This window comes from Chinchilla lanigera, unplaced genomic scaffold, assembly GCF_000276665.1.
Source record: "Chinchilla lanigera isolate Chin_1 unplaced genomic scaffold, ChiLan1.0 scaffold00085, whole genome shotgun sequence".
NCBI classification, from domain to species: Eukaryota; Metazoa; Chordata; class Mammalia; order Rodentia; family Chinchillidae; genus Chinchilla; species Chinchilla lanigera.
Genome location: NW_004955486.1, coordinates 5,224,098 through 5,237,280, shown reverse-complemented (window position 1 = coordinate 5,237,280; position 13,183 = coordinate 5,224,098). Strand labels below are relative to the sequence as shown.

Here is a 13,183-nt window from a genome sequence, read left to right as displayed (position 1 = left end):
CTGTTTATATAAACCTTGAGAGCACTCGATGAATGTCAGCAGAACTTTGAAATTAAAATCGCTCCTTTTTTCATACACTGCTCACTCTATTATTGAGCCCATGTCTTGGGTAGTCGCGGAGGTTAGAAACCACTTGGGGTTTTCTTCATAATGCTAGAAATGCTAAGAGAGGAGGCAGGAAGGTATCAGCATCTTAAACGGCTCCGCACCAGGAAGCCCAGGCCTGCAAGGCCAAGCCAAGGCCAACGCTGTTAAAGTGACGGCGGCGGGGAGCTGTCCAGAGTGCTGAAAAGGAAGTGCTGTCCAGAGTGCTGAAATGGAAGTCTGTCTCCCTCCCCCCCCGCGGCCCCCCGGGAATGACAGGAGGGTGTTTGGATGGAGTTCCTTATCCAGTGGCACATTCCTGGAGGAAATAGAGGGCTGCCCCAGGGAGACCAAGACCCCGTGTGAGGTGGCGTGCGTGAGGCCCTAGTAGGCAGAGGGAGAAGCAGGAAGGGGAGGGGACATGCAGATTGCCAGAGTGACAGCTGCAGTGGAAATGAGAAGAGAGAGGTGAGCGTAGAAGCTGGAGGAACTGGAAAATAAAGTAATAAAATAGAAAGATACACTGGGTGACAGCGGGGAGATAAATGGAGCAAGTTATACGAAAGGCTCATTTTTGTGCAAATATTTGGGGCTCTATAAAATAAGGCTGTTTATTATAAATCTGTCTTGTGAATACATCTTGGCACCGCACAGGTTGTCACCTGCTGCGAAGTTTCTCCCAAGATGCAGAGGGTTGAGCTCCAGGGTAAAGTGCAGCTGCACCTGCTCCTCCTCTGCACAGTAGCCCTTCCTGTGGGGGGAGGGAGGCTGCTGGCAGCCCAGAGAACCTGCCCCAGGTGGCTTCTAGGACTTGGCCTTCACTTCCAGCTACGAGACCACTGGGGCTGCCTGAGGTCCTGCAATCAAGGCAATGGTCCCACATGGGGACATAGCTGAAGAGTCGCTCGATTTTGTCCTTTAAGATTAGAAGGGCCTTCTGCCAAGATCCTCTCCAACAACAATGGGGTAAGGGAGGACTGGGCACAAAAATGTGCCAGTAATGCAGCAGGTGAGGCAGGAGAAGCTTTCAGGGGCTTATCAACCCCTCCTTTGCAGACTCCAAAAATGCAGACACCCCTCTGTCTCAGTTGGCTCAAGGTACCCTTCCTGGAACCAGGGAGGAATAAGAAGACACCGGCAGTTTGGGGAAAGTCCCTGAAGGGTCTGAATTCTCTGCCCTCCGGTCCCCAGGTCAGGACAGTAGTCCTCCTCAACCACATTTTGGCTTTCAGCTTTCAGTGACCCCCATGGCCAACCATGCTCCAAAAATAAAATAAATTAAATGGAAAATTCCAGAAATGGGCAATTTATAAGTGTTAAATTTCACACTGCTCTGAGTATAATAAAATCCCACACTGTCTGGCTTTTCCTACCCATGATATGACTACTCCTTCATCTAGCACATCATGTTCCACAAGATACTTATCATTAGTACAAGTTGGTTTTGTTGGTCTTGTTTATCAGGTCAGCTGTCTCAGTGATATGGTTTACATCTAGAGGGCCCCCAAGAGCTTCATGAGCCCATAGATAAAGCTTTTAGAAAGTGACTGGGTTGTGGGGAGCCTGTAGCTACTTGCTGCTAGGAGGCAGGTTCTGGTCAGAAGAGGTGGTCACTGGGGGCATGGCCTGGAAGGTTCAGCTCCCTCCCCAAGTCCTCCCTGGACTCTCTCTACTTCCTGTCCATACAGTGAGCAGCTTCCCTTTGCCATGCCCCTCAGCGATGCCTTCCTGCCTTAGAGCCGGCCAACAATGTACTGAAATGTAAGCCAAAATACACCTGTCCTTCCTTAGACTGTGGGTGTCAGGTACCTTGCCCCAGCAGTGAGGGAAGTAATGAGACACTCAATATCGAAGTGCTTGTGTTTAAGTGACCTTTATTTTACTTAGTAATGGTTTCTAAAGGCAAGAGTAGTGACACAAAGGACACCACACATGGAGGGATAGACTAACTCTAGTATTCTGTGGCAATGCCACAGCACATATAGGGAAAGACAGAATGTGTGTGTGTGTGTGTGTGTGTGTGTGTGTGTGTGTGTGTGTGTATAGTTATGTGGTACTGTCTATGGTTTCAGGATCCCAAGAGTGGGGGACTTGCAAAACATTCCCTCTAGATAGGGGTTCTGCCATGAATCAGCAAAATAAATGTGCCCTCAAAGCTGCCAAGGCACCCAAGACTTAGAGTGGTGTCTTTCCCTGATATGCTGACTCTTAGACACCCAGGAGGAGACACAGGGAGATAGTAACACCCCCTGGTGGGATCACCCTGAGGACTCGGGTCACACACAAGGAGCCCCAGATTTATGTTCTGAGTGAGGGTTTGCTCCTGAGTCCCAACTCTGTTGATTGTGAAACAACCCAAGGAATGGAGAGCCTAAAATCTCAGGCATCCATGTGGCCAGCTTTGGAGCCAGGAGTCAGAGCAAAAGGAGATTGTTCCATGTTCCACTGCCAGCAACTATGATGTGAAGCAAGGACCAGAGTCAGGATCCCTAAGTTCTCCAAGGCCATTTCCCAAGCTCCCAGGTGGGCTGATCACAATAACGTTCATAGGAGAATTCAGCACAGCACCACACACAGATGGACCATAGCTCTTCTTAGCGCTGTCCTAGCAAGAACTCAGCTCTGCCCTGTGCACACAGGAGGTGCTCACAGGGACTTGCCTCTGTTTCTCAGGTGTGATCTCCTGTAGCATCCTGGGTATTGTTCCACTGTGGTCAGGCATCCTCCCTTCGTGTCATCTTGGGTGACCTTGATCGCCTCAGACTGTGGGCACCATATCGTCTGTGTTCCCCACCGAGACCATGAGGGCAGGGGCTCTGTCTTTTATCTCCACACCTGCAGGGCCTGGCGCACAGTAACTCAAACGTGTTCGCTGCATGGTAAAGGGAAAGATGCCATCTCAGCCATGTCACCTTGGAGCCAGACCAGAATCTACCCTCATTCAAGCCTCAGCAGAGCCCTGAGAGAGGGGACCCTTCTCCAGAGCTAGAAAGGCCGCTTCTTCCACTTCTGGGACACCTTTCTTTTTGCTCTTAGTGCAACTCTGAATGTTTGGAAGGATGTCTGCTTTCTCCCTAGCCTGAGGCCTCATCCCCAAACTATAGGCTGTTCGCATCTCCCTCATTTTCAAGGCTTTGGCTGGAAATTTGGCTCCTTGCGGCTGATCCCAGCCAGTTCCGATGATATTTTACAGTGCCTTCCTAATTTACTGCCTTTTTATGACTATAGTAAAAGGCCACACATCAGGGAACACCATCAAACAGGAAGAAACAGCCCCTCTTCTCGTCAGCTCAAGTTGGATATTGTAATTTACATGAAAACCTTGTGGCTTTGGGTGTTTACCTCCCATGGAACCAGCTTCTTCTCCCATTATGAGAATGAGATAATTAAAATACTTCCCTGTTCCTTTGATATTGAATTAAGTTAGCTCAGCCCAGTTGCAAATGCCAGTCTGAAAGCTCTCACATTATTTGGGTTGAAATTTAGGACCATCCTTTTTTTTTTTCAGGAAAAACATTTTTTTTAAATTTTATTTTCACCTAATCCTGATTTAGGCACAGGGAAAAGAAATGAGAGATTTATTCAAATTGGATCAGGAAATTTGAATCCCAAATAGATGTTTTAGGGAGGCTGGGCCAGGGAGGCATTGAGGCTGTCCTGATCCCCCCAAGGCAGCCATCCCAGCTTGCCCAACATTAGCCAGGGAAACCACGAAGAGGTGACTCCGAGGTCCCTGTCCTCTCCATCTGCCTTCTACCATGGCTACTTGACCACACCGTGGTGAAAGATTGCTGCCCCTGGGGAGAAACCCCAGCTCAGACAGGTCTCAGCATCATACAACTCAGAGAACTGTGAGCTGCAGAGTTATTGGATGTGGAGGCTCAGCCTTGAGCCCAAGGACCCAGGTTCTTTCTGCCTTTTTGCTCTGCCACCTTCTCGGTGGCTTCGTGCTCCTTCTGGGAGCAAGGCGGCTACACCCAATCCAGGTTCATGATATACATGTCGGCCTCACAGTGAAGAAGGAATGGGGTCTTCTGCACCTCTGCCCATGGGAGAAACCTCTCCTGGAGAGCCTCACGTTTCTCGCACTTCCTGCACCAGGACCAGCCACACACCCACTCTTGAGCAATGTGAGAACACTCGGCCCTGAGGCTCGCAGGTACGCAGGGAGGATTGCAGCTTGATGTGGAGTAACTACGGAAAAAACAGTGCAACAGCATCTACCACAATACTATGGAATGTGCTTACTGAATGTTGAACATGTCAATTGTAGGAAACCAACAGTAACCAGATAGATATCTATCTTCCAAATAGACCAGAGCCAGACCCATCCCTTCATGTTCCTTCTTAGGACAGTCTTACTCTTCCTCATCCCTTTTGAGGTCTTGAAAGTTGAACAACATGGCAACAGGAGAGTGAGCAAGATCTAGAGCCATTTTACAGCCTTTGTAATTTTACAGCCTTTGTAATTCTCAAACAGGGGTGATTTTACTCTCCAAAGATCATTTGACAATTTCTGGAGATATTTTTTCTTGTTCACATTGAAGAGTGCTACTGGGATTTAGTAGTAGAGGCTAGGGATGCCGTTAAACATCCTCCTATGCATAGGACCACCCTCTACAACAAAGACTTACCCAGCCTCAAATCTCCATAATTATGAAATTAAGAAACTTTGTTTGAGGTTGGCTTACATCCAGGATTTTCCCATGATGCTTTGCTCCTGGGGAAGAGATGGAGGAGGGTAGCTTTCCAACTAGATGTGCCTGGAAGCTGGGGAACATAGTCAGTCCTCGCCCCACCTTGCCTTCTCTCCCAGGAGCTTTCCTTTACTTCTGGCAAGTAGGTTCAGATATGTAGAAACAGAGAGATAGAGCTCCCTGGAGATCATCAGAATTAGGAGAGCAGGGCCGTGTTCGGCCATCCCTGTACCTGCACCAGCTGTCTTGGAGCAGGCATCCCATATGTGAGGCACTGGAGGCAGAGAGGAGATGGGGGCAGGAGGAAGAGGTTGTGGGAAAGGTTAGTTGGAGGCCAGGCTCTCTGGCAAACCTTGGCTACGACTGAAATCAGTTGATTTTTAGCTGGGGAGCAAAACCAATTCAGGAACCGGGCCCTAGGAAAAGGGGGACAAAGATTTAGCAAGGGAGGGCTCCCTTCCAGCCAGAGGGGGGCTGTCACATGGAGAGGGGCTCTGGAGGGCCCCCGCTGTGGGCACCAGGAGCCCTGCAGCCTCTGTGTCACAGCGACAGACCACAGCCGGTTCTTTATCTCTTCCCTGGCACCTGTCAGCCTCAGCACCATTTTCACCAGGGGCTGCAGTCTCAGATGCCAGGAATTTTCCGTTGGCTCCAGAGATGTTTGCTAAGCCTGATGCCAGCCCAGAGAGGTGGCAGGGGAGGCCAAGCTCCATGCTTCAGCGCCGATGTCTGATATTAAAATTGCTGGGAGCCCTGGTGAACTTGTCCTGGCGGCGATGCTCACAGACACTCCCCTCAAAGTTAATAAGAAACTAAGAAATTAATTTCCTGTCAGGTGCCTCTGCCCGCAGTGACAGCTCGACACCCTCCATCGGCAGATGTGCATTTAAATAACGAGGACAGTGGGGGACGGGACACTCCAAAGGGGGCGACCCTTCTGGAAGTTTATGGGATGGGGGATGGGAAGGTGTGCGTGCTCCCAGCAAGGATGCCCAGCAACGGTTGACCCAGCGACCATGCTTCTGCGAAGGTCACTTTGATTGTCACCTGGCCGTGGTCAGTTGCAAAATCCCAGGCACCAGCTCAGCTCTGCCACATCTTGGGTCCCTTGTCCCTCCAGAGAGAAGATGACAGGACAGAGCCAAGTGTCTTCTCTGGGTGACCTCGTGTGACATTGTGGTCCCAGCCAACCCTTGGTTTTATAGAAACAGCTATCAAATGGGGGATTACTAACTTCTAAAGACAACGCACAAAAAAAGATACAAGAAAACCAAACTTGCTCTTTCTCTTGTGACCTCAGAGGTGCTGGGGAGTTAGCGAGGGGGGATCCTCAATTTGTTAATCAATGTCGGAGAACTACAACTAGCTGGGAATTGTGTGTGAGCGGCTAAAGCAATCCTGTCGCTAGACATGATAACGCCCTTGGGCTGTGCTGGGAGCCGAGACACACTAAGTAACCTGCCGAAGATCACACCGCATTTAAAGTGGCCCAGGTGAGGTCTGAGCCGACATTTGTCTCCACCTCCAAGGTCTTTCCATCATTGCCCACAGGCAAGATACCCGACTGGTGTAGTTTTTCTTGTTTTAATTCTAAAATGGGTCTCTGCTGCTGCCAACGGCTGGCTTCATCATAACCCAACCCTCATTCCTTCATTCAACAACCAACCAACCACACAGATCATTCTGCAGAGCAATCCTTCAACCAGGGAGACTCGGACGACCTCCTCCCTGGTGCGTGAATCATGTGTTTCATCTTGGGCTGCGTCTTGGCTGCAGTATTAGCCTTTCCCGGAGATTGGATCTCAACACGCAGAAGTTTTTCTTCCAAGGAGAGATTGAATCTTAAGTTCAATGTGGAGGCTCATTCAACATTAAGTGTTCCTGGGCCATTTCCCTTATTCAACAAATATTTGCCCAGGCCGACTCTGGGCCTGGTGCCAGGCCTGAAGCTGGGCCAGCAAGACAGACAATGCAGAGTTGCCATCATGGAATGTGGCCCTTACCCTAGTCCCTGGTGCCAGGCCAACTGCTTCCTTCCTACCTGGCATGGTTGTTTCCCTGAATGCTCGCTGTGGGCCTGGATCTGGCCCATGATCTGTGTCCCGGCTCCTTGGGCCTGGGTCCTTTCCTCTCACTCTCTGCACTGTTTCTTATCACTACCGTTTCATACCGGGCTCGAGGTCCCCTCCCTAGAAGCTTCCCCAAGCTTCCTGGGGAAGCTGTGTTCCCACCCTCACCCTCTGTCTCCACCACATGGTCTTTGTATGCTCCAGGACCTCATCCTATCCAGAAGCACCTGCAGAGCAGATGAATATTTATTATTTGTCTCTTCATGGGCACACACCTAGTCTTGCTCACAGACCCTGCAGCATGGCTGGTTCCTGGCACGTGGCTCTTGAGAGAAATGAATGAGTGAGTGAATAAATCAGTGGGTGAGTGTGGGGCCCGGGAAGTCAGCAGAGGGGGAAACTGTTCCTCCAAGCAGCTGAGAATCCCAGCCCAGGGCATCCCAGTGAGCTCTCAAGCTGGCTGAAGGGAAACCCGCCTCGGGAATGTCCCAGCACCGTGTCCTTCTCACAACAGCAGGGGAAGCGCGAAGGGGCAGCTGGAGAGGCTCCCGACACCTCAGTCTAAACTGGTGCCTTTCAACTGAGCTTTCAGCAGCCCCTCTCCTAAAGCTTTCTCTAAAAGAGCTGCTGGCTCGGTTTACCTACAACCACCAGATTAATTGCCATCCCTGGGTAGCTAACGTCTCCTACGGCTCCATGGTAACCACGATTTGCAAATGCCAGCAAGTGTTTTCTCAAAGGGACTCTACCCCCGACACAAAATAGAACATTTTGAGTGAAATTTAAACACAGTTTTTGAACGGCACTGTTCAGATTTCTTCACACTTCACAAATGCTTTCTTTGCAAACATGGGTGTCCCAGATACCCTGGGCCAGTGCCAAGGCCCTCAGCCCAGCGTCTGTTTTCTCAGCTTCAAGGCAGCCACGGTGAGATTTAAAAACAAACAGGGGGAGAGAGCTGTGGGTCTCCCAGCCAAGTCTGTGCATGTGTGTGTGTGTGTGTGTGCGTGCACACGAGCTTGTGCACAAGCGTGCACAGAGATGAGGACCGTGTTTTATCTCCTGCACCAGTGATGATCAGTTGATGATGGCAACTCAGATCTCTGCTGTGAGATCCCTGGGACCCCAGCAGAGGTTGGTGGGAAAGAGCGCTATCTGCAGTGGTGTGGTGCGGAGTTCCGCGGGGCCAGGATGGGAGTGGAGATTTGTGGGTGAGAAGTTGGAGTGGATCATCCTGGGGTGCCCCTGCTCCCAGAGAGTGCAGAGCAGAAATGAGCTTCAAGTGAAGGCTCGAGAACCCGCACTTGCAGAAATACCCAGAAGCCCTTGCAGCAGCATCTGCTCAGCCTCAAGACAGTGGGAGAGAGGAGGGGAGCTGGCAGAGGTGGGATGGATGGCAGGGGTCCGGGCTCCCAATTGGCAGCTGCCCTTGCCTCCTCCAAAGGCAATGCCCAGCTCCAGCCCAGTGACAAGTCCAAGCTGTTCATCCCAGTCACCACCACACCAAGGGCAGATGTGACGGACCAGCCATCAGTTTAGCTGGGTGCCCTGGCCCCTGGCGGATGGGTTCCTTCTCAGGGAGCCTGGGGAGGAGGGGGTTGCGGATCCAGCCCAGGTATGGGAGAGAAGAGGCGAAGCCAGGACTGCTGCGGGCTCCCTTTGGCTGGAAGATGAGGGGACGGAGGGCAGTGTGGTGTAGGAACTTGGGCTTCACAAGGAGGAGGCACCTGGGGGCATCCGTACCTTGGGTACAGAGAGGGTAGAGCAGGCTGGCCGGTCCCAGTGTCCAAGCTGAGGGTGTGAGAAGTGGCGATGCAGACAGAGGCCTCGTGGACTGGGCAGTCATGGGAGCCCCGGGGGTCAGCAGTGAGCTGTGTTCACAGGAAACAAGGAACCACGGGAGGCCAGGAGAGCTGGGACTTGGAGGCCCGGCGACCTTGGCTCACAGCAAGGAGCCCGTCAGGAGGCCGGCGCAGGCCCGGGGCAAGGCGGTGAGCGCCGGATCAGGGCAGTGGCCTCGGGACAGAGAAAAAACACCTTCCTTCCCTGTGGCTCCTCTCTCCAGCTCTGCAGGAGGCAGCAGCGCCTTGGGTGCGGCAGGGGTGCCCTGCAGTCCTGTGCCTCGGGTGGCGGTGGTGGGTGGTGCCGATCGTCCTGGGCCTCGGTGTTGCCCCCACTGGTGGAAACTGGAAGAGGCCAGCTTTTTCCGCCGTCCCGCCTGCCACCTGAAGGAACAAATTGGCGAAGGCATTGGCCAAGCAGGACGCAGACGCCAGCAATCTCCTGAGCACTGCTGGGAGAGGGGACCCTGGGAGGCAGTGCCAGGATTTGGGGGTGCACTGTGCTGTCTGCAGTGGGCTGGCTGCAGCCAGAGGATTCGGAGGCGGAGATGAAGACGGGGTCTTGATTCACGGTGGTGTTTGGGATGTCACCCGCTGCGTGGGCAGAGCTGGCGTTTCCTGCGGGACGCCGGCTTCTCCTGTTTCACTAGTGCCGCGGGTGCCGTTATTACCCAAGGAGGCTTACAGGTTATCAGCAAGCTCCAGGAGACACTGGAGAAAGGAAGAAGATAAAGAGGGACTTAAAAAGAAAATAACAAAAAAAGAAAAACTGTATTTTCTAATCCAAACCTTGCCCTGCAGTGCCTTCGTTAACCCCCAGTCACTCTTTCAAGACATAAACTATTGAGGGCCACAATTACTTCAGTGATTACACTTTATCGTGTCCTACCAAGGTATTAAAGAGGAACTGGGGAACACATTAAAAAAACATACAGCCCAATTTAATCATGATTCCCTCTAAAACAATTGCTGGAATCTCACCGTTACAGTTGCCAGAGCATAAAAATCCTATAGCTATTCCACGGGCTGGGGTGATTCATCCTCTGCTGCCTCTGCAGCCAGCCCTGTCAGTCAAGGAGAGACTTGGGGTTTGTGTCTTACTGGGATTTAATGGAGGAGCTCCCCAGCTGCTCCCCAAGAACAGGGTGAGGTGGCCCAGGTCCCAGGCTCCCAGGCTTCCTGGCTGGAAACACCTGGCCTTCATCACTCCCAGCTGGAAGATTAGACCAGAAAGAAGCTCCAAAGCACTAAGCTCAGGCCCCTCGCCAGCCCACCAGACATCTCGCACCGAGGGCCTGCTCACACTCCAGGTGGGGAAGGAGGACTCTGGCCAGGAAGCTGGATGCTGAGCAAGGAAGCCAGCCGTGCTCTCCATGTCACTTCGGGCGCAGGCGTAGCCTGGTTGCAGTGCCAGGGGGTGTGGTCACTGCTCCTGGAGCTTCTGAACATCAGGAAGAGGGAAGGGAGAGCAGCCGAAGAGGAAGGTCAGGAAGGGCCCTGTCCTTGCTCTCTCCCTGTCCGCTGAATGCTGTGGGGCCGGTTGTAGCCTCTCTTGGCCCCGTTTTTCCACCTGGAAGTGGGAAGGGAGAAATGACTGAGTTTCTTCTTGGCTTTGTCATCTTCTCATTCAAGAAGAAGCAGAAAAGCCTAGGATGCCCCTCAACCCCCGCAGGGTCCTTGAGGGTGTTTCATGCTCAAGCTGGAATGTGCAAAGCATCCAGGAGAGGAGGTGAGCAATAATCCCAGGAAGAGGGCTGAGAGTGCTGGAATCCCCCAGGGCCTGAAGTTCCAGGAGGCCCACACCATCCGGATGAGGACGGAAATGATCCTGGTGGCCAAACACATGCCGTGTGTTCAGACGGCGTGGCAGGGCACGGGTGCTTTGGATTCACAGAGATGGGCAGTATTTGCTGAAGAAATGTAGCTTTGTTGTCTCCCAGTACCTGGGAGAGAGCAAGGATTGTCTCAGAGACCATGTTCATGCTTGCACAGGAGTGCCTGGGGCTCTGCTCCTCCAACTCCTCCAGAGCCCTCCAGAGGGCCTCTGGGGATAAAGGCTCTTCCTCCAAGCGAATTTCCTAACTTCACCTACATGAGCTCTGTCTATAAAAAAGACCTCTCCCAGGTAAGCGCTCTCTGGGCCACGTTGGTTCTGCTCCACGCGTGACTTCTACAGGATGCCAGGGACACGGTGCCAGTGTCATGAGATACAGGTGACAGTGGTGTCAGAGGTCAGTGATTCTATTGCCTACCCGTGTTGGAGGTTTACCGAGCATCATTTGGATTTCACCTCCCCAACAGCCTCAGAACGTAGGTCCTTTTATTCTCTCCACTTTATAGGTGAGGAAACTAAAGCACAGAGAAGTGATTGCCCAAAACCCACAAGTATAAGTAGCAGAACCAGACTCTGACCCTGCCAGTCACCCCAGGGCACCCTGCTTCTCAAACATCAGCTAGACCTGGCTTTATTTTTTTTTTGAGGGGGTGGGTGTTTCCAGTACCAGGAATCGAACTCATGACCTCCTACTTGCCAGGCAGGCGCTGTGCCACTGAGCTAAATCCCCAGCCCCTGGACCTGGCTTTAAAGGTGGGCTTTTGTAACACTTTACATTTCCAATTGCCTATGCACCTGATAGAGATAATCATAACCAGTGCCACCTGATGGGGATCAGATGAGCTAAGTCCTCTGACAAACTTAGCATCCATGCCTGGAACACAGAGGTCTAAAGAAATGGCGGTCCTCAGTAGCCACAGTAGCAGTGGTGGTAGTTGTTACCTGTCTCCTAGACAACCTGAGCCATATGGTGGCTGGAGTTCCTGGCTTAGCAATAGGAAGACATAGGATTGTTTTTTCAGTTAGGGCATTGGTGAATGCAACAGAAAGTTCAACCTGAGCTGATTCAGGGTAATAGGAAAGCTGGTTCAAAGGAGGTTCAAGTTACTAAGAAGGCTTGAGATGTCTGGTTTCAGGCATGGCTGGCTCCAGGGATCCACTGGATGCAGGAAGCATAGTTTCTCATCCCTTCAGCTCCAATTCCTCCCTGCCATCTCCCTTCTTGGGCTCCACCTGCTGGCCAGAGCTGGCTTCCAGGAGCACTAGGTTTCATGCTCCCAAATTCAGATCCAGCAGGAACAAGCACCCCACCATCCCTGCGGCTCCAGCCTAAATCCAGGGATTCCTGCTGATTGCCTCTGCTGGGCCACGCATCTGGTTCCGGGCCAGTCACCATGGCCCAGGGAACATCACCCTCTGGCGGGTTAGGCTGAGCCACATGCACCACAGCTGGACTGATTGGGGAGAGGTGATTGTTTCTCTAAAGAAAGTTTGAGCAATTTTATCAAAAGAATGCTAAATGCACTAGAGCCTTGTCGAGCTCTGCCTCCCATCTGCCACGTGGCCATGAGCAGATCATGCGGGGCCTCTCGGTGCAGTGGGGACAGTGGCACCAGCCCAGCTCCCGCCCCAGCCGTCACAGGGGGCAGAGGGACAGGAGGCTGCAGAACTCATCAGTCCTCCAGAGACACTGCTGTGACTGTTCAGTGCCATTGTCATCGGATGGGCCTGATTCACTGCCTAATGGGGCGCACCCCGCTGAATGGACACGCTGGCCCCAGAATAGGGCTGGGTGCAAATCCCCAGGAAGGACGGGGACATCAAGTATAATGGCAGACAGGGCTGCCTGGGGGCTGGGGAGAAGCCCGTGTCTTCTGCTGTGGCTTTGGCTCCCGAGAGGCGTGAGGGGGTCGGAGGAATAGGGACCACAGCCCTTCAGGACCTGACCACCGGCCTCTGTGCTGGTGACCAGGGCTGGCTGTGTACCTCAAGCAGGCTCTCTGCCTAGGGGGTTCTCTGTGTCCCTGCAAAAGGCCCACGGCTTCTTATCCCAGGGCCGGTTGGAATGACAATTGCAGTGATAAATATGGGTTCAAGGTTAAGGAGAGCGGGAAACACACAGAACACAAATCCAAAGCCCCATCCAAGCTCAGATCCCACCAACTAAGAGAGCACCAGCCACCCGCTTCCCGGGCTGGTCCCTGGCACACGGGAAACGGATTGACAGCACACACTGAACACCAGCGACTGGCCCAACCTAGACTCCTCCCTGCTGAGGTGTAGAGACCATGGCACCTCCTGGATCGGGGTCCCAGGGAGACCCGACCCCCAGTATCCTGATCCTCTTTTGTGACTCCTTATTGATCAACCATCCAGGAGAAAATGTCACCCATTTTTGTACACCTTGATATTGTCAATACAAGTCTCCCTTGATGTAATGTGGTGCATTAACCACCCCTTGTGCAGCTTATTAATGGTACCGTGACCTCCTGGGGCCCAGCGTAGACAGAGACCCTTCTTAGGATTGTGGGATGTGGGGGGAGACCACTACCTGTTCAGGACAGAAAGTCCAACTCTCCATTTCCCAGGCTGCCTGCGCCTCCCCTGACTTGGCACTGCAGGTTGAGATCTGTGACAAAGGCAGCGGTCCGGCTCGGT

The 13,183-nt window shown here is 52.5% G+C and overlaps 1 protein-coding gene and 1 long non-coding RNA gene across 4 annotated transcripts in view; one reads left to right on the top strand and one right to left on the bottom strand.

Annotated features, from left to right (window-relative positions):
* Camta1 (calmodulin binding transcription activator 1) overlaps positions 1 to 13,183 on the top strand; it is a 774,560-nt gene that overhangs the window by 652,748 nt on the left and 108,629 nt on the right. The gene's annotated exons all lie outside the window — the stretch shown is intronic.
* On the bottom strand, positions 7,632 to 10,504 carry LOC106146609. The gene is made up of 2 exons (XR_001231121.1): positions 9,995 to 10,504; positions 7,632 to 9,402 (listed from the first exon to the last, which is right to left on the bottom strand). It is a non-coding gene; the product is annotated as an uncharacterized LOC106146609 (long non-coding RNA).